The following is a 20,376-nucleotide window of genomic DNA, read 5'->3' as shown; positions in this document are numbered from 1 at the left end:
TCGTCACCATAGCCAAAGTTGGAAGTAACCCAAATGTTCTTTGATAGATGAATAAAGAAAATGATATATACATACAAAAGTTCCACCTTTTAAAAAGTAGAAAATCCTGTCATAAGCTACAACATAGACAAACCTAGAGAACGTTAAGTTAAATAAGCCAGTCACAAAAGACAAATACTGTATAATTCCACTTATATAAGATACTTAAACACGTCAAACTCATGAAAACAAAATGTAAAATGATTGTTGACAGCCGCTGGGGAGAGGAAGAAATAGGAGATTTTGTTCAAAGACGACAGTCAGTTTTGCAAGATAAAAAATTTTTAGAGATCTGTTGTACAACGTGAATATAGTTAACACTACACTTAAGTGTGCTAACTGTACACTTAAAAATGGTTAAGATGGTAAATTTTACATTATGTGTTTTCTACTATAATTTTTTGAAGTATACTTAAATGCCTTTTCAAATAAAAAAATGACTGTCAATTTTTAAAGTGGGATAATGGTACTGTAGTATATACTTTTAAAAAGCCCACATCTTCCATCAATACCTACTGAAATATTTATTAATGTAATCATGTGACATATGTATTGGCTCCAAAATAAATGGGGGTGGGGGTGGGGAAGAACGAGGCATAACAACATGGGAGCAAAGCGGTTACAGGACACAAAGCTGGTGATGCTGCAGCTGGGTGAGAGCGCATCATGCCATTCTCTCTAGTGTACATCTAAAATTTTTCACACTAACTAATAATATACACCTACTAATCACTGGGTTCAGGTAATAATAAGATAAATAATAATGCAATAAGATAAGACAGAATAAGATAATTACAATAAGATAATGCAATAAGATAATTACAGAAAGTAGCATGAAACATTTATACTGAAAAGTAGCTGTAAATCATGGTGACTTAAGGTGCAAAGAGAGTTAAAATAGCTTGCACTTAGGCAAATGAAGAGTGAGGCAAAAAAAGAATATTCATGGTTCTTATATGAAAAACAAAGTTGAAGTGGGTGTGGGGGTGGCACAGGCGACTTTTCACAAAGCATTCCTTTATGGCATTTCCAGAGAAAACCACGTGAGATAGCACACAGCACAGATTTAACCCCGAACACTACTACATTGCTCAGGCTCATGGGAAAACCACCATTACGAACCCAATATCTATAAACTTACTAGCACATCTTACAGATGTGTAGAAATGGCTTTGATGTCCACAGCTAGACTATAAGCGAATTTGTGTAATCCTGACCTTCTTCATCTTTCACACTAACACATATACAGAATTAACACTAACATAAACATTTGTGATGGCAAATGTGTTTGAGATAATCTGAAATCTGATTTAAAATACAGTCTACAAGCTGCTCCCCAAACAAAACGACACGCCGGCTATGTGAGTGGCACATTACAAAGTCACTTGAGGACAGGCACTTAGAAGAGAGAGCCAGTGGCATGGCACTTGGCTCTCAGACACCCAACAGGCCTGTGCAACTCACTTCTCAGGGGAAATGTGCCACAAATAGCTAAGACTCCAACAACCAAGAAAAATGCACAGGTTTCAAATGTGAACTTCAAAAAAGCCAGATACTCAAAATGCCTAAGATGAGCTGCTTACGTGAGAAAGTGTAGTGCTCCAGAAGAAACAGCAGATTTAATGATGGTTAATGAGTCACCCAGGTACCATAAAGAACCCAGCAAGTATTTTCATATATTAATGAAGAACGGTGTCATCCTTCGTGCTAGGTAAAGCCAGAACAAAAATCCTTATTTTCCCCAACATTCCCCATTAACTACTGGAGGAAAGGAGGAAGGGAGAAGAAAGGGAGGTTGGAGAGGGGGAGAGGTCGTTTTCTTTTCAGCAGTAAGAATTCAGAAGATAGTTTAGGCAGAGGAAATCTTATTGACATACTGACAAGTTCATCTTAAAAATGAATCATTACCTAGGAATATTGTCACAGATAACTTTCACATCTCACTCACTCATCCTCGTTCTGGTTAATTTTTACTACTTTTTATTTCAGACTGATGCATCTATAGTTTCCCACCAAATTCTATAAACCTTAATCAGTTTCTATAGCTCCCTGATTTAATATTTAAAATAAAAATTTAAGTAAAAATAATTAAAAGTTTTGATAATGCACTATAGAAAACAGTTGTTAAGCAATTAATTCTTTAAAAAAAACAAAAAAAATTAAAATTCATTCTCCTGCTATTTATCGATGCCCCAAATACAGGGCCATACCATCTATATAAGGAATTATTTTTTGTAAGGTAAAAAACCATTCTGAATTCTAATGAACAGTGATGAGATCACTTAGCCTATAGCTAGAATAAACATCAGAAATTTAGTCCAATTTTATCACCAAATTTTACAGGAGTACTTGCCAAAAGTCATCCAAGACATATGCAGCAGAAAGCAACTCCCAATTCCCACAGAGTCCAGTGGTCTTGCTGCTATATAACATGGTGGACATTTTCATTCCACAGAGAAAGGATTCTAAATGACCTTGTTAAATAAATAAGAATGGTTCTCCTGAAAATTATCCACTAACTAAAGACAGGTAGAATTTTAGCCATTTAACTGCCCATTAACTATAAATATTAGGAGAAATCCAATATGATTATTTTAGTAAGATGATGGACAAAAACACAAGAGCCATTACTGTCACTCTAACTTAAGTTTAATGAGAAAATTTTATTCACAAAATATAGTCCACATGTTAAAATATAAGATCTTAACTGTATAGTAACACTTCATTCTGATAACCATAGCCAAGATAATAGAAATCTTCAAATTAGAGGTTTTGCCTTTTTTAAAAAAAAAACAAATAATCAAACATTATTTGAGGTACCTTAAAACTTACGTATTTTCAAAAACATTTCTTCAGTTTGAGAACACATGTATTTTGTCAAATTGTGAAAAACTTCCAAAATTCTTAACAGATTCTTAAAAATAAGAGAATAATAAAAACAAATTAAAACAAGCTCTGACAAAAAGAGTAGGAGGAATTCTTACCATTGGCAGTGCATTGATGTGGGGATGTACAACTGAATGTCTGGTACTGCCAATCACAAATTGCTGTTGCTGATGCTAAGAAAAAGGAAAGTAAAATATTCAGTGTGTCTTAAAACAAATCCAGTTTAAAAGATTTCCCATACCAACTTTTACATGTATGAAATAGTATTTACGTCTTTAAGGTCCCAACCAGTGAGTATCTTTCTCCTCCTAAACAACTGCTGTCATAAACAGCAGCAACTTTTGAGCGTGTAGTACGTGGCAGGCACTGAATCTTTACAACATTCCTAAAAGGTTGACACAATGAACAGAATGAGACTCAAGAGATGAATTTGCATAAAGGAGGCACTCACTCCCATTCAACTCAACTCATGCAAATACTACTGCAATAGGGCCCAGTATAGCAGGTTCATAATCTATCATCAGGAGCTGTAAAGAATGGTATAAACGTATATGCTATATACTGTTTAATACAATAAAGAGAAATACCTAATTGGTTTTGAAACAATTTCAATCAAAACTTATTAAACCTTATCTCTTCAGAATTTATATTCTACGGAGTTTACCCAGTCTTCTCAATTGCTGAGCCACAGCACATTATTTTCCAAGAACCTTTTTTGCAAATATACAAGTGGTTTTTCACAACGCTGTCAGAGTGGCGACTCTCAGGTGGAACACTGACCAGGGCAGCTCCCGCCGTGTGCAAGCGCAGAGTGCACTTTTCTGCAGGAGTACAGGCTGATGCCAAACAAAGAAATGCAAGAGCTCTTCTTCGTACACCAAAAAGGTGAATTAAGTCAGTAACACTAAAAAGATAACTAAGCAAATACACTGAATAAATACAGAAAGAATTTAATCCCTTGAAATTTGCTCCTCTCTGATTTTATCTTTAATTGACTGGAACCCTCATTTGTGCTCATTACCAACTCCAAGGCCACACTAAATAACTTCAGTGCTTCTATGTAACTTTCAGATAGTTGAGCTGTAGAAATTAAAGTAACAGGAATTAAAATAATTCCAATTTTAATTCTTAGGAATTAAAATAATATTTATTAAACACGCCACACACTTATAACTGGAATTATAGACAGCTATAAACATACGATATTCCACCAGCCTTTTGGGATTCAAGACAGGTAAGTGAGCCCCAAGGCTTTCTGGCACACAACATTTGTGAGCTAGTTAGTAGATATTTTCTAGCACCTATTGGGGAAACGTCCTATAGACATCATGATTGAGTTCAAATAAAAACTAGATTACTGCTAGGCTCTGTCTAACTCAGGGTCATTTGTTATGAACATCCATTATTTTACTATAAACTCTTCATGAATTTTTGAGCTCTAAGCTATGTAGTTTGGCATACATTCAAATTATTTATAAATAATTAACATATGCTACTGAATTTCATACATTTTAAAACACACAAAACCGAAGTAAAAAATAAAGATAAATTATTTACATATTTACAGTGATACAATCTTGTTTATAACATTCTAGGTCCTTAACTTTTAAATGTCTTCTTAATCATGATGGTTTTATATCATTATTAACTACTATCACAAGACACAATTTAGTCTTAGAGTAAGGTTCATCAGTACTAATAGTGAACGTATGCCTGTCTGTCAAATACCTTTCTTGAGAATCTCCAATTTTTTCAGCCATCTTCTAAAATAATTAGATCATGGCAGATGAAAAGCTTATTCTAATAGTTTAAGTATCAGCTCTACCATTTTCTTGTTTTCTGTTCTTATTCATGTTTCTTATATTCAGCTTCTTTGCAGGAATCTTTACATTATTAGTCTGTTTTGTGGGGTTTGGGTAAAACTGGATAATATAATCCACAAATCTGTATCATCAAACACAAGCAAACATACATTAATAAGCTCATATGCATGGCAATTCCCAGAAATGGAATGAATGAATGGGAATGCCACTGTTGCCCTGCGGAACCCCCAACTCTTTTGAATACCGTTGTGTACCACGTGTTATACATGACTCTCTGACATCACAGCCAAATGAAGGTGCAAATTAACCGCAATATTAAATACTAATTATATTTAATTTTTAAAATCTCAAATGAACGTATATGGAGTAGCTGCGCACTGTATCTCAATGGGTATTTGTTTTCACTACTATTGTTGTGTGTACACACACAACACACACAAACTTACACACATGTACCTTAGGGAAATACTAAATCAGATCATTCCAGCTGCTAGTCTTTCTTTTACCTCCTCTCCCTGGTTCTCTCCTCTTACTTTTTTGTGGTGAGTTCTTCTCTCATCACTCTCACAGAGGTCTCTAATCTCAGTTTTCTCTAAACTTATTTTCTCTTCCCTTCTTTTCCTCATTCATTCATTCACTCATTCAGCTTTTCCTATTAGACTACAGCTCCTTATGGGAAAAGGCCACAAAGGTGATTTAATAAATATTGAAGGGGTTAAATATCTGATTCTAGGATCTGAAGGGTGAATAAATCTGTGGAAAATGGTGTATCAACAGGTCTGCCCATTTGCACATACAATAAAATCTGAAAAACTGAGAATTTTTCCCCCCAGCCACACCATGTGGCTTGCAGATCTTAGTTCCCCAACCAAGGATCGAAGCCATGCCCCCCCTGCAGTGGAAACGTGGAGTCCTAACCACTGGACCGCCAGGGAATTCCCAGGAAACTTTAAAAAATGTATGCAGGGCTGTATTTCGGTTCCTGTATTAATGTTTTCCTAGTCGACCCATTTACCTATGCCCTGGCCATTGTGCAGTGCATTTCTAAAGCATACACCACAATTCTTCAGCTTTATAAAATGAGTATCTGAATTTTAAAAGATAAAATTATATATTCTACAAAGGAATTATAAAAATCTAAAGTGATTTAAGATAATCCAATAGAATATATATTAAAGCTATTTGTACTAAAGTGAATCAAATTGTCCAAATACCAAAACCATGTGTATCCTTAACAAATGCCTTTATAATCTCACTTGCTCAACTTCCTGTACGCTTGCTGCAGCATATCACCCTCTCTGTTCTCTGCACTCTTAGGCTGCCATGACACTGCTCATTCCTCTGCCAGAAATGTCCTTCTACTGTGGCTCCACCCACAAACCCAGTCCACCTCCTCTTTCAAGGTTCAGCCCAAATCAGCTTCCTCCCTTGATTACTTACCCACTGAGAGAGAAATACCAGTCTCTCTTACCACAGCTCTGCAATGCCTTATTCTCTCACCATGCCTCCCCTTTCAGACCTCCCCAGGCCAGGGGCTAATCTGCTCATCTAATCTGTCTCACCACAGAAGAATAGTGCCCTAAGCATACACAGTTCTTGAGATGCATTTGTTGATAAAATGATATAGTATCTAAATGTGTGGGAATAGGTACATACATACTCGAGAATAAAACACAGTAGATACTGAACTACAACACAAATAAATCACAATGATAAGGAGGAACTCAACAGTGAATCTTGTTTTGTTTTTTTAAAATACTTAGGAGAGCCTGGCTATACCAATAATTTTAGTATCACTTCCAGAAAGTGGCCAATAAAGGTTGATCTTTTGCCATTAAAAAAAAAACTCTATGATAAGTCACATTATAAAATGTGTACAGCGACCAACTACTTGGTGTACTACATAAACTAAACCCATGTGCTTTACTTCTTGTGATGAAACAGATGTTTGTAGGCTTTGGTTCTGTCTCCAAACAAAAAGCTTTGCTTTTAGAATCTGTATTTCAGAACATTTTACCTAAAATAAATGAAGTATTAATCTTTCAGTAAAGAAACTGACACTGCTATCTCAGCAGACATCATCTTAAATCTACCACCTATACATAATTAGGATTTTTTTAAGATGCAAAAATCCTATAAAACAGCATAACAGTATATTTTGGCTGATCTTCAAACATCCTACCCTGCAGTCTCCAAAGGCAAATTTATTTGATTTATAGATCTCTTTTAAAAGCTAATGGATTGGACTGGAAGAATCAATATTGTGAAAATGACTATACTACCCAAAGCAATCTACAGATTCAATGAAATCCCTATCAAATTACCAATGGCGTTTTTTACAGAATTAGAACAAAAAAATCTTAAAATTTGTATGGAGACACAAAAGACCCCGAATAGCCAAAGCAATCCTGAGGGAAAAAAAGCAGAGCTGGAGGAATCAGACGCCCTGACTTCAGACTACACTACAAAGCTACAGTAATCAAGACAATATGGTACTGACACAAAAACAGAAATGTAGATCAATGGAAAAGACAGAAAGCCCAGAGACAGAAAGCCCAGAGATAACCCCATGCACCTATGGTCAACTAATCTATGACAAAAGGGACAAGGATATACAATGGAGAAAAGACAGTCTCTTCAATAAGTGGTGCTGGGAAAACTGGACAGCTACATGTAAAAGAATGAAATTAGAACACTCCCTAACACCATACACAAAAATAAACTCAAAATGGATTAAAGACCTAAACATAAGACTGGACACTATAAAACTCTTAGAGGAAAACACAGGAAGAACACTCTTTAATGTAAATCGCAGCAAGATCATTCTTGACCCACCTCCTAGAGTAATAGAAATAAAAACAAAAATAAACAAATGGGACCTAATGAAACTTCAAAGCTTTTGCACAGCAAAGGAAACTATAAACAAGATGAAAAGACAACCCTCAGAATGGGAGAAAATGTTTGCAAACGAATCAGTGGACAAAGGATTAATCTCCAAAATATATAAACAGCTCATGCAGCTCAATATTAAAAAAACAAACAACCCAATCCAAAAATGGGCAGAAGACCTAAACAGACATTTATCCAAAGAAGACATACAGATGGCCAAGAGGCACATGAAAAGATGCTCAACATCATTAATTATTAGACGAACGCAAATCAAAACTACAGTGAGGTATCACCTCACACCACTTAGAATGGGCATCATCAGAAAATCTACAAACAACAAATGCTGGAGAGGGTGTGGAGAAAAGGGAACCCTCTTGCACTCTTGGTCGGAATGTAAATTGATACAGCCACTATGGAGAACGGTATGGAGGTTCATTAAAAAATTAAAAATAGAATCACCCTATGACCCATCAATCCCACTACTGGGCATATACCCAGAGAAAACCATAATTCAAAAAGACACATGCAGGGCTTCCCTGGTGGCGCAGTGGTTGAGAGTCCGCCTGCCGATGCAGGGGACACGGGTTTGTGCCCCGATCCCGGAAGATCCCACATGCCGCGGAGCGGCTGGGCCCGCGAGCCATGGCCGCGGAGCCTGTGTGTCCGGAGCCTGTGCTCCGCAACGGGAGAGGCCACAGCAGTGAGAGGCCCGCGTACAGCAAAAAAAAAAAAAAAAAAAAAAAAAGACACATGCAGCCCAATGTTCACTGCAGCACTATTCACAATAGCCAGGTCATGGAAGCAACCTAAATGTCCATCGACAGACGAATGGATAAAGAAGATGTGGTACATATATACAATGGAATATTACTCAGCCGTAAAAAGGAACGAAATTGGGTCACCTGTAGAGACGTGGATGGACCTAGAGACTGTCATACAGACTGAATTAAGTCAGAAAGAGAAAAACAAATATTGTATATTAACACATATATGGAATCTAGAAAAATGGTACAGACAAACCAGTTTGCAAGGCAGAAATAGACACACAGATGTAGAGAACAAACGTATGGACACCAAGGGGAAAAGCGGGTGGGGGGGGTGTTGGTGGGATGAATTGGGAGATTGGGATTGATGGGTATACATTAATATGTATAAAATAGATACCTAATAAGAACCTGCTGTATAAAAAAATAAAATAAAATAAAATTCAAGAGAAAAAAAAAGCTAATGGATTATGAGCCCATTCCCTAGAAAAAAGTACAAACAAAAAAAAATTTGCTTATAATTTATAGTAGTGACATAATCTAATCTAGAACCTATTGGTCAGTATCAAAGTCAAGAATGTGTACCTGGTATCCCTATGGAACAGAAGTTACAAATGAATTTTTTAAATTTGGAAAATTGGGGGAAATCATCTCAAGAATTAAGAGAAAAACATAACAATGCTATCATAATTAACCTGCTTAGAAAGGTGTTTGTTAAGTGAACTTCTGGGCAAAAGAAAAGTCACAGATAAAGTTCAAATTAAATTGCTTAGCACAAGATTCAAAGCACAATAAATAAATGGTGATTACCTCCAACTGGAACTTTTTTAAAAAGAATATGTTTGTAAATCAAAGTTTCAACTGAATCTTCTCAATTCCACTGATCCATTTCACACAGAATGACTTTGTTAGTTGCCTTCTACAACATGGCAATCTCAAGTAACATACTACACATTCATCAAAGCTCTAAAGCATTATATCCTGCACTCTCCTCACCCTATTCTCATTTCCCACGGAATCATATACACAGATAATATTCTGGGCAGCCAAAAGATGAGGTGAGTGAAAAGGGGGAAGGAGTTGGGACAGAGGGTTATCTTAAGAAAACTGACCCTGAGATCAGGCTCAGAGGCAGAACAGTCAAGTCAAACACAACTCTGCCGTCACTGACTCTGATTTTCACTTCGCTTTGTTATTTAAGTGATTTCGAGAAAACGAATTAAAAAGTTGTATATTATGATCCCGAATTTTCTAAAACTAAAAAATACACAAGGCCACAAACACACACAAAGAAAAATTTAAACATGCACTGGTGTCTAGTCATCCAATTATTACTTCAGTTGAGTTAGTTTCACTGGTAGTATCACATGTGGTTGAATTTTATATTAAATTTATACCAAAAAAACACTATTGTGCAGAAAAAGACAAAAAACTATCAAGGACCCCAAAATTTGCCTGTCAGGAAGTAAGCAATGCAATTAAACACAATAAAAACAATAAACTCTCTCATACAAAGCCACAGAGATTTTTAAATTAAAGGTTGGTTTGGGCAGTTTCAAGTGTTATTAAAAGTAAAATTTATTTTTAGGCACTAACAACCACCCATCAAAGGCTTCCAGTTCACTAACTTTCAATGGTAGAGAACTTGAATATGAGAAAAGGCTCAGACTCAAATTTAAGTTGTGATGCTAGAAAGGTGATATAAAAATGTATGAAATGGAATATTACGCAGCCATAAAAAGGAATGAAATTGGATCATTTGTAGAGATGTGGATGGACCTAGAGTCTGTCATACAGAGTGAAGTCAGAAAGAGAAAAACAAATATCGTATATTAACACATACATGTGGAATCTAGAAAAATGGTACAGATGAACCTATTAGCAGGGCAAGAATAGAGACGCAGATGTAGAGAACAGACATGTTGACACAGTGGGGGAAGGGGAAGGTGGGACAAACTGGGAGATTAGGATTGACATATATACACTACCATGTGTAAAACAGATAGCTAGTGGGAACGTGCTGTATAGCACAGGGAGCTCAGCTCGGTGCTCTGTGATGACCTAGATGGGTGAGGATGGTGGGGTTGGGGGGAGGTTCAAGAGGGAGGGGGTATACGTATACATATAGCTGATTTACTTTGTTGTACAGCAGAAACTAACACAACATTGTAAAGCAACTATACTCCAATTTAAAAAAAAATTTTAGATGTATGAATAAATATATTATTGTCATTTACTTTTTTAAAAGGCGAGAACATCAACATTGTGTAACTGTGACTAATTTCTTTTTTCCTTCTCCCCCAAAAAACAGTTACTAAATTAATGGTGCAACTTATAATTTCAGATGCCTTAGAAATATGACAGATCTGACATTGTTTTCTTCTTAAGGCAAAGCTGATAGGAGCTAAATCTTTTTTTTTTTTTTAAGTAGTTTGGGAGGAAGAAACAAGTAAAAGGTAAAAGGAGGCAATAGAAATAGCATAAGGATTTAAGAAATAATGGGACTGAAAAAAAAAAAAAACCTAAACTTTCCGTATTCCAAATTTGCCTAAGACCACACAGGTAGGTACCTTGGCACTTAACAAGTTAGAAGAAAAAATTGACATAATTCCAAATCTTATTAGATTACTTACTCTTCCCAAGGGTTGAATAATTGATTCAAGATACCAAAAAATTTGAATAGTTAATTAGGCTAAGACAACACAAAAATTCTGCTGAACAATCCATTCCCAGAAGAAACGAGAACAGCTTTGTCAGGGATGTTGGGTCTTTGATTATCTGTCCTACAGAAATACCTTTCCAGATTCTAACCTGTGACATAGTGGGTCCTTCACTTGGATTTAGTTGGTCTAAGGTAGAATCTGCACATCCGTTGAATTTAAAAGCTCCCACAGATGATTCCAATGGGGTAGAGAACCACTGGACTACGTGGCAGGAAAGGGCAGGATGGGGAGTTTTACTAGTCAGAGTCTAATTATTAATCTATGGGGCTGGGGGTGGGAGGGAGAAAGCACAGAGGGATCACTTCTTTCAATAACATTAGCATTGCAAAGTGAGTCCTCTCATTCTCAGAACTAGAGTGGGAAACATACTACACTGAGTATAAGTTTTATTAATTTGATTTTAAGATTAACAAAAGAAACAAAAGATAAATGATAAACTCAATCCTTCTCCCCAAAAATGAATTAGGAAAGGAAGGACAATAATAATGAGGACATCTCAAACAGAAAGAGAGCCAGACAGACCACAAAACAGGAATTATCTTTTAACAAGGCACAAAAGGAACATTGCTGATACCTACATTTAGATAAAGACACAAGAAAGACCAAATGAGACTCAGCTTTGTGTCACAAAATGCTAAGTAGTAGATAGAGGTTATAGAAAGATTTTTTTTCTGCTCGCTCTAATGAAAAACTGTTCTACAAATCAATGGAAATTTTTAAACAAAACCTGGATTATTACTCAGCAAGGAAGTTATTACAGTGGGATATGATACGGGGTTGTATGTGTGCCCTGTCCAATTCCTTCCAACTCATTCAAGTATGCTATCAGAGCCACCAATAACCTCTGCAGCACCTTTGTGCAAATTAGACACCAGCAGGACAAATGAGAAAAAAAGAGAAGGCATATTACAGTACAGAGAGTTAAGAGCCTGAACTGTGGAATCACACAGCTCTGAAATTACAGCTAGATGATCTAAGACAAGGTACTTAACCTCTCAGTGCCTCAGTTTCCTCATCTGTAAAATAAACTGTTATGAGAGTTGAAAAACTTAATATTTATAAAATGCTAAACAGTGCCTTGCACAGAATTCAAATCATTTAAAAATAATACATATAAGTAAAGAGGCCTTTCCTCTGAGAAGACACAGTCCCAATACCAGGGAAATGGCTTGGCTGACGGAGTGTGGCCTGAATGTCAGCACCCACTTGTCCCCTTGGCTGCGAACTTTTGTGCAGGACACCAACTGCCCATTCATATTCTGCTATACTGTGTGCTATATGACTGTAGAGTCCAGCTTTGTCTTCTGTGAGCTGATATAAGAGCATTACTGTATGCACACACAAAAAAGAGTAATGATGGATAAAAAGTCTTAAATTACAACAGATTTGCGGTGTGCATGAACATGACAGTTATCTTAACCAGTGTGACCACACAGAGTGACAATGAACACACACTGAAGCAGAGCCTCTTCAAAACTAAGTCTTCAACTTTCAGTTTGTAATACAAAGGAATATGCTTCTTAACTCTTTTTAAAAATTAAGAACATGCCAGCAGATTGTTACTGAAATGAAACTGTCATTCTGAAGTACTCTAGACACAAAAAGAAAAAATATATTTACATTAAATTAGATGTTAGCATCAGAATTTTAAAATGTTACATTTCTATCTCTTCTCAGATTCAGAAGAGGCACTCTTCTGTGTCTTAAGAGTATTTCCTTACATATAGCTTAAGGTATAATCTAGACAGTACCAACAAATGTTTTGCCTTCAGTAAGTTAAAACAAATTGCTCATTTAACTACCATGTTTCTATCAGAATGGCAGTCAGAAATACACTCCTTTAAGAAATCAGGGGTGTCTTTTAACATAATTCATTCTGAGTATATTATAAAATAAATTACATATTCATAATCCTAAAATATGCCTAATTCTCATCTGATGTTGGTTTGCCAAACTGCTTTCAATTTCACCAAATTTAAAATGAAACATTTAAACCAGCAAATACACTGTGTTGTCTGCCTGATCCACTCAGGACACACAAACACAGGAATAGGGACACACATATACACTTCTCACACTCACTCTCTCCAGGAGGTCATGAAAAGAAAGAAGACCACCTTTCTTAGGTAATTCAATTTATTTACTTCAATGCAAAACACTACTCCTCTCCCTGCCCACCACCCAAATTACAATAAAGCACTAATGGAGACTATATGAATACTATAAAGGTGCCACCTGACTTTCCAGTCACTGTCATGCAATGGTATAGAGGTTGACACTATGGCCAGAAAGTAAATATTTTTGGTTTTGCGGACCACACAGTCTCTCACAACCACTCAACTCTGCTATTACAGTTCAAAGCAGTCAAGGGCAATATAGAAATGAATGAGTATTTCTGTTTACACAAAAACTTTACTCAAAACACACATACAAAAAAAAGGGCTACAGGCAACACTTTTTGCCCCTCAAGTAATGCCCAAGACCATCCAAAATTCTACTGATCGAGGACAGAGCATAACACTTTTAGGTTAAACAAAATTTAAAAAAAAATTTTTTAATCAAATAAAGTAAACAGACCAAGCAAAAATAAATTACTCAAGCATTCTCCACTAAAACTATGTAACCATTCTATGGGAAGGTAATTTTCCAACGCATTCAAACATATTATCTTATATGGCACTATACATAATAATGAAGTTCAATCAGAAAGGAAGAGTATTAATAACTCTAGTATTTCTCTGCCATCTTCAGACTTAAAAGGCAGTGGAGGCAGAATGGAAAGAACAAAAGATTTCTACTCTTGCTGCTTAAAAACACAAGTCCTTCACGTCACACCCTTACAACCATGAGCAAGTCCTCAGTGTCCTCGTCTGCAGAATGAGGCTATTCTACAAGACTACACTCTGCTGAGACTGTGTGAGCACTAGAGAGCTTCACAGCAAGTATGAACATATAGTTTGGGTTTTTGTAAGGAAAAAAAAACAACAACTATGAATTAAAAACAAGAGAGCACCAATCCTATCAAATCTCTAAAGATGTTTTCACACAGAAATAATACTAATAAATATCAGCTACTTATAACTGCTTGTAGAGTGTAAGAGTATAAAAGGGTTAAGAATAGTACTGAAAGATTAAAAATTTAGGTTCTAAATAAAAAAACTTTATGACTTTTATGACTTACCATGAGATAAAAATAGCAATGGGAAATATTTTTTTTAAAAAAACAACAACAACAAAGAGAACAATGAAGGCATAGAAATATCAAAGTGGTCCTGGAAATGAACTCTCTTCGCCAGAGCAAATGGAAGCAAGAAAAAATGTTGGCCATAAGTTTTGCCAATACTAGCTAATGTTCACCAAGTACTGAGTAAGAATTATTATTTTGCATATTTTTAATTAAGAGAAAATGATCTTGTATTTTACTTTTTTGACATGGTTAGTGATAAGTGGACACCAAAAATCACTTCTATAATGTGAACTAAACTGTTACTGCAAAAGATGTTTTCACATTTTCTAACGCTCCTAAATCATAATATAATTCACAGATAAATCAGGGAAAGAAACAAGTAAATTGTGTATTTGTAATTTTTTTTTTAGAAACAAGTTCATACAATTATCTATAGACAGAATTATATTTAAAACAAAATGTCAATTTTCTTATCTACTCCCACTTCTCTAATATCAAAGCAACTAAAAGTTCCCTCAACAACAAAGGATCCGCATGCTATAAATGAACTCTCTCCATTAGAGATGCATCAGTTACTCAAGAAAAGGCAAACTGAGAAGAAAGCCAGAGTCTCCTTCAGGAGACCAGGATGCAATGTAATTTAAAACCCATGTTTATCTCTAAACCAAGTTAAACAGTAGGTTTTGGGGGTTTTTTTTTGTTTGTTTGTTTTTTTAAGCTGACTCTAAGATGTATCCTGCAATAGACAACAGAACTGTGGAGAGAATGGAAAAGGGAGGGGGAGGGGAGAAAGAAGGGGAAGAAAAGTTTTATTAACATCTCTACCAGATATTGTTGACATTAATATTAACATCTCTACTAGATATCCATAATATTAACAATGGAACAAAATTACTATAATACATCAGTAAAGATCCTTGCCCTCACAAAGTTCAAATTCCAGCAGAATTTAAAATTGTTACGTAAAAGGTGATAAATGCTATGAAAAATGAAAAAGGGAATTCCCTGGTGGTCCAGAGGTTAGGACTCTACGCTCCCACTGCAGGGGGCACGGGTTCCATCCCTGGTTGGGGAACTAAGATCCCGCATGCCATGGCGCAGCAAAAAAAAATTTAAAAATATATAAAATAAATAAAAAAACAAAAAGCAAACAACAAAAAAACAGAAAACACATTTTTTAAAAAATGAAAAAGTACAAATAGGGTGAAGAGAATTAGGAGTCTTCTGGGGGAAGGAGGAGCTGGTGCCCATACTGCAGTAGCAGTAGGATGGTCAGAAATGGTGTGTATTTCAATAGAGAGGTGGCAAGATCCTCAGGAAGCTATTGTACGTTCTATGTTTTGTATTCAGGCAATCAAGCATGAAGATGTGCCTTATCTTGGGCCTCCCTGGTGGCGCAGTGGTTGAGAGTCCACCTGCCGATGCAGGGGATACGGGTTCGTGCCCCGGTCTGGGAGGATCCCATATGCCGCTGCGGAGCGGCTGGACCCGTGAGCCATGGCCGCTGGGCCTGCGCGTCCGGAGCCTGTGCTCCGCAACGGGAGAGGCCACAACAGTGAGAGGCCCGCCTACCGCAAAAAAAAAAAAAAAAAAAAAGATGTGCCTTATCTTGATGCTGTCAGCTTAGTGCTGGAAACAGAACCTCCATATTCACAAAATAGGTCATTTATATTTCAATTACTCTAATTTTTTCTCTGAAATGTCTGTTCTTACCTACATCTACTATGTATTATGAAGCTATAATTCCTAGGATAGATATTAGGCATTATAAGTGACAGGTTTATTTAAATATTTAGCATTATAATATTATGGAGGCCATCATAAAAGTTATCAAATGCAAAAGGAAAGATACGTTAAATAAGAGAACCTTCCTTAACTGTTGCCCAGAGTCTGTTCAGTCAAATTATTTTTCATACAAGCATTCTTACAAAGTTAACATCAAAGAGCTTCAAACTTTTTCAAGGCACGGGATACTGAAAAACAGAAAAATGTCACTGAAACGGAATGCCTGGTCACTTAAGTCCTACTACAGTTTAGAAAAAAGACTCAATTTTTTAATATCCACCAAATGCTTATATTGTGCCTAGTACTTCATACACTTACCTACCCATCATCACCTTAAAATACTTAACTAGAGAAAAAGAACTAAACACAACTGTGGATGTAAACCAAGGTGTCCTCAAATGCTTAAGGGTCTCTGGTCTTGTTCACCCTCCTCCCACTGTGTTCCATATTCTTTAGTAGAACAACAATAATTTCAACTGTAAAATCCTGGAAAAAATAAGAGTATCTCTATAGCTTGTACCCACTATCATACCGAAAATGTAATTCTAGATTCCAGTGACGGGGGTGGTAGTGCTGGTAAGATTTGTGGAGTGCCAACAAGATCTTACCTCTTCCTGGTAAGAAGGGAAATAAGCCAGAAATTGTTTAAAGAATATTTTGAGGAAAATCAAAGAGGATGAAAATCTGTTGTGATTGTTCACGGCCTCTTGATCTCAAGTCAAGGGTAAACAATCAGATGAAAAGAACTACCCTGATGATTCCGACTAGAGGAATTCACAAGACCTAAGCCGGCCACAGCTGTAACCTGTTCACTCAGAAGGCTGTAGGACAGGAAAGCCTATGAGGGTATCAGACAGCAGAACATGCAATCCAGGAGCTGCTGTCTTTGCACTTCTCCCTCCTACCACCGCCACATGACTGCTCAGGTAAAAGGGTGCAAGAATTCATAGAGGGGTGTGGAAGCCACCCTGGCTTGGAAACCTTAAGCTCCACAGAGGAACCAATACCATCTTTTAAGAGTCTCATGGGTATAGCTTCCAGGGGACCCAACCCATCAAGGGATATGCTCAGTTAGAAGAATGTACCACGTCCTCCTACCAGGTATCCACTCCCACTCCAGATGCAACTCACAAGTCAGGGACCATTTTGCCATGCTCCACATTGGCTGGTAATATTGCTGACATTCCACCTTTACGTGTCACATGAAACACAGCTAAAAATTAAACCAAGGTCATTTATCCACAGAAACAGAAAGGTTCGGTGAACCCTTTCCTCACAACACACCTGGGTCCTTATCCCTACTCTGCCTCTAGGATGTCAGTGGTCTTGGACCTGTAACTTAAAGCTTCTATGGGACTAATTCAGCTCCTATATAAGCAGTGACTGGGTTGAACTGTGAAATCCTTTGATGTCTTTTAAAAAGTAAGAACTAGGCTCACAAAAAAACAGGCTCTCTGATTTCTGAAAAATAAAGGCAACACAGACATAAAACCAAACTAACCAAACTAACCAAATTCCCAGGGAATAGGGAATTCCCTGGAGGACAAGTAGTTAGGACTCGGCGCTTTCACTACCACAGGCCAGGACAGGAAACTAAGATCCCATAAGCTTCATGGTGCAGCCAAAAAAATTAAAAGTACCTTATAAATAGCATAGAGCATTTGTTTTGATGATATGAAGGTTAAAGAAAGTAAAGCAGTCTAGTTTATAAAGAAATTGAGGCCCAGAGGTTCAATATTTCTTACCAGAAGTAACAAAATGAATACTTAACTCTGCATTGCTTATGCACTCAGTATCATTTAAATCTCATAACCAACTTGTACAGCAGGTATTACTATCTCTGTTTCAGAAACAAGCTAACTGGGGCTCAAAGAAGTTATTAGACCAAGATCGCGACACTAATAAACGGAAGAATAAGGGACATCAGATGAGGGGTTAATAAACTCTTATCACTCTCCTCCTCTAGGTGTCCGGAGTCCATTTTCAAAACCTTTGTTTCCAAAAAGAGTTTTCTTACTCCAACACGACAAATAATTTGTAATGAAAGTATCACTTTACTTAGGAGGAAGAGATCTATATCCAAATTCTTATTGCTGCAGGTAGGATGGAGTCAAGTACAGTATGGACCTCAGGTACCCCCACCATGGGACAGTGTAAGTCCACCCACCAATAAATACAACTTTTTTGCCACCCACACCTACCCAGCTTCCAAATACTTTTGACCTAGAGTATTTCATACAACTAACTAGTTCTTGAAATGCTATGTGTATTTAAAAGTTAAAAAACAGGGGTTGGGGAGGGCAGCCATCAAGGCAAGGGAAGAGGCTAGGGAAGCGTTTGCTTTCCTGAAAATAAACAACAGATGCAGCACTTCCTTCTGCTTTATTATTTAACAGAATGCCTCCTGAAGCAGTAGCCATTTTTCAACTGAGGCAATGAGCCTGATGAAATTCCTTCCACTAAGGACAATGGGATAAAAAAATAGCAACTTCTTGCCTCTCTATTTTTTAAAAATTTGTTTAAAATAGTACTTTCAGTTACTTGAAACCAACTGGACATCACTCTTTCCCTAGATGTCCCCAAAGCATTTCAAACTTACTATATATAAACTTAATTCATCTCCCACCCCAAACTCGTTCCTCTTCTTATATTCTCTACCTCTGTGTATGGCTCCATCCTCCAGTCACTCAAGGTAGAAATATGGCTCCTCCTCCTCCTTCGTCTCCTACAGCTTAACCAATCAGCAAACACCATTACTTTCTATCTCTAGGGTGTTACTTCACAAATATGCTTTCAGTTCCCCAAACCTCCCACACCCTCATGACTTTGGACATGCTGTATCCTCTAGCTAAATTTTCGATCACCTACATCCCACCTAAGCTCTACCACCACTGTGGATACTTATTTTATATGCCTGTCTCCTTTCCATATAGGGTATGTTATCTTGAAAAAATGCCTAGAACAAAGCATGGCAAATATGGTAAAATGTACCCCTCTCACAAAAGGGGGTTGGTGATTAAAATGAAGACCTTATCTGCATAGGTACCATAATCTATGACAATAACATCACTGTATTGTTTTTCACTCCCTCACAAAATCAATTTCAGGAAGAATGAAGTCAAATGTTATTCTAATGAAAACCGTATGTGAAATTCAGAATCCTGGAAGTATAATTTTTGTTCCAAGGCTAAAAAATAAGAACTATGACCACTTATTTAACAACCACACTTTGCTCTAAAATACTGTATTACTCAAACACATGATCATAACTATCACAACTTAGTAAAACCCTTTCAATGCAGTGCCACTCTGCTACAAATGCAGATGCAAATTTTAAAATATAATGGCTACTCTTAAAAGGAATTTCCTAGTTTTGTTCTTTTTAGGGTTCACGGTTTGATTTTGATCCCGTTGATCACTTTAGGCCAGATTAGAGGAACTGGGAGGGCAAAAGACAACTGCATAAAAAGAAGGAATTATCAACAGCTTAAAGTGAATGAATCGCTGACAAAGGTCTAAGGTTTGCTATTTTTCCCTTCATTGTTCTACAGACAAAAACTGGACAGAATAGGCAGGGACTCCTTTCATCATCAGTTTCTAACCCCAAGATCCTGGAAAGAGAGACAAGGAAGGTAGACAAATTTGCTCTACTGGCATTCTAACATTGGAGGAAATAAAATCTGAAAGAATATGGATGTTCTTTACGTGTTTACTATAATGAAGCTGTCTAGGCATTTTCAGAACTTCTAGGTTTATTCGTGGCCACTATGAAATTATATCCGTATCTCATACCTATCATTTTTATTTCTTGCTTTCCCCTCTCAGAGTGATTTGAATATTTTATGTCCTTGCTCTCTTCTAACCACACCAAATTCCCTACTCCTTCCCAGATGTATTATTTAATAACCCCATGCCAAGCCATTTCTTTACAATACACGATTATAAAAAACAAATGTCTAGTTCTTTACCATTACTCAATTACATTAGTGCATTCGTTCAATAAATATTCACACTGTCTTCTATTTCACAGCTTCACCCATTCTTCACCAAATTCTTGGATTTAAGACAAAAGAAACTACCCACAGAACTAGAATAGAACTGCAAAAACACTGTGACTCTACCACTTACTGAGTATGATACATTAGGCTGGTTATTCAACCTCTCTAAATCTGTCTTCTCACCTGTAAAACTACATAGGGGTGTCGTTATGAGAACTAAAAAAGAGAATGCGTATCAGGCATGTAATAGTACCTGAGATATAAAAAGCACTTAATTAATGA

At 36.7% G+C, this 20,376-nt stretch overlaps 1 protein-coding gene across 1 annotated transcript in view; it reads right to left on the bottom strand.

Moving 5' to 3' along the window:
* TBL1XR1 (TBL1X/Y related 1) overlaps positions 1–20,376 on the bottom strand; it is a 181,159-nt gene that overhangs the window by 92,200 nt on the left and 68,583 nt on the right. The window contains exon 2 of the mRNA XM_082626063.1: positions 3,024–3,098. The gene's annotated coding sequence lies outside the window, so the exon portion shown is untranslated. The remainder of the gene's footprint in view (positions 1–3,023; positions 3,099–20,376) is intronic.

This window comes from Mesoplodon mirus, assembly GCF_964341445.2.
Source record: "Mesoplodon mirus genome assembly, chromosome: 6".
In the NCBI taxonomy this organism is placed as follows: domain Eukaryota; kingdom Metazoa; phylum Chordata; class Mammalia; order Artiodactyla; family Ziphiidae; genus Mesoplodon; species Mesoplodon mirus.
Note: the sequence above shows the minus strand (reverse complement) of the source record. Positions and strands in the feature narration are given on the sequence as shown.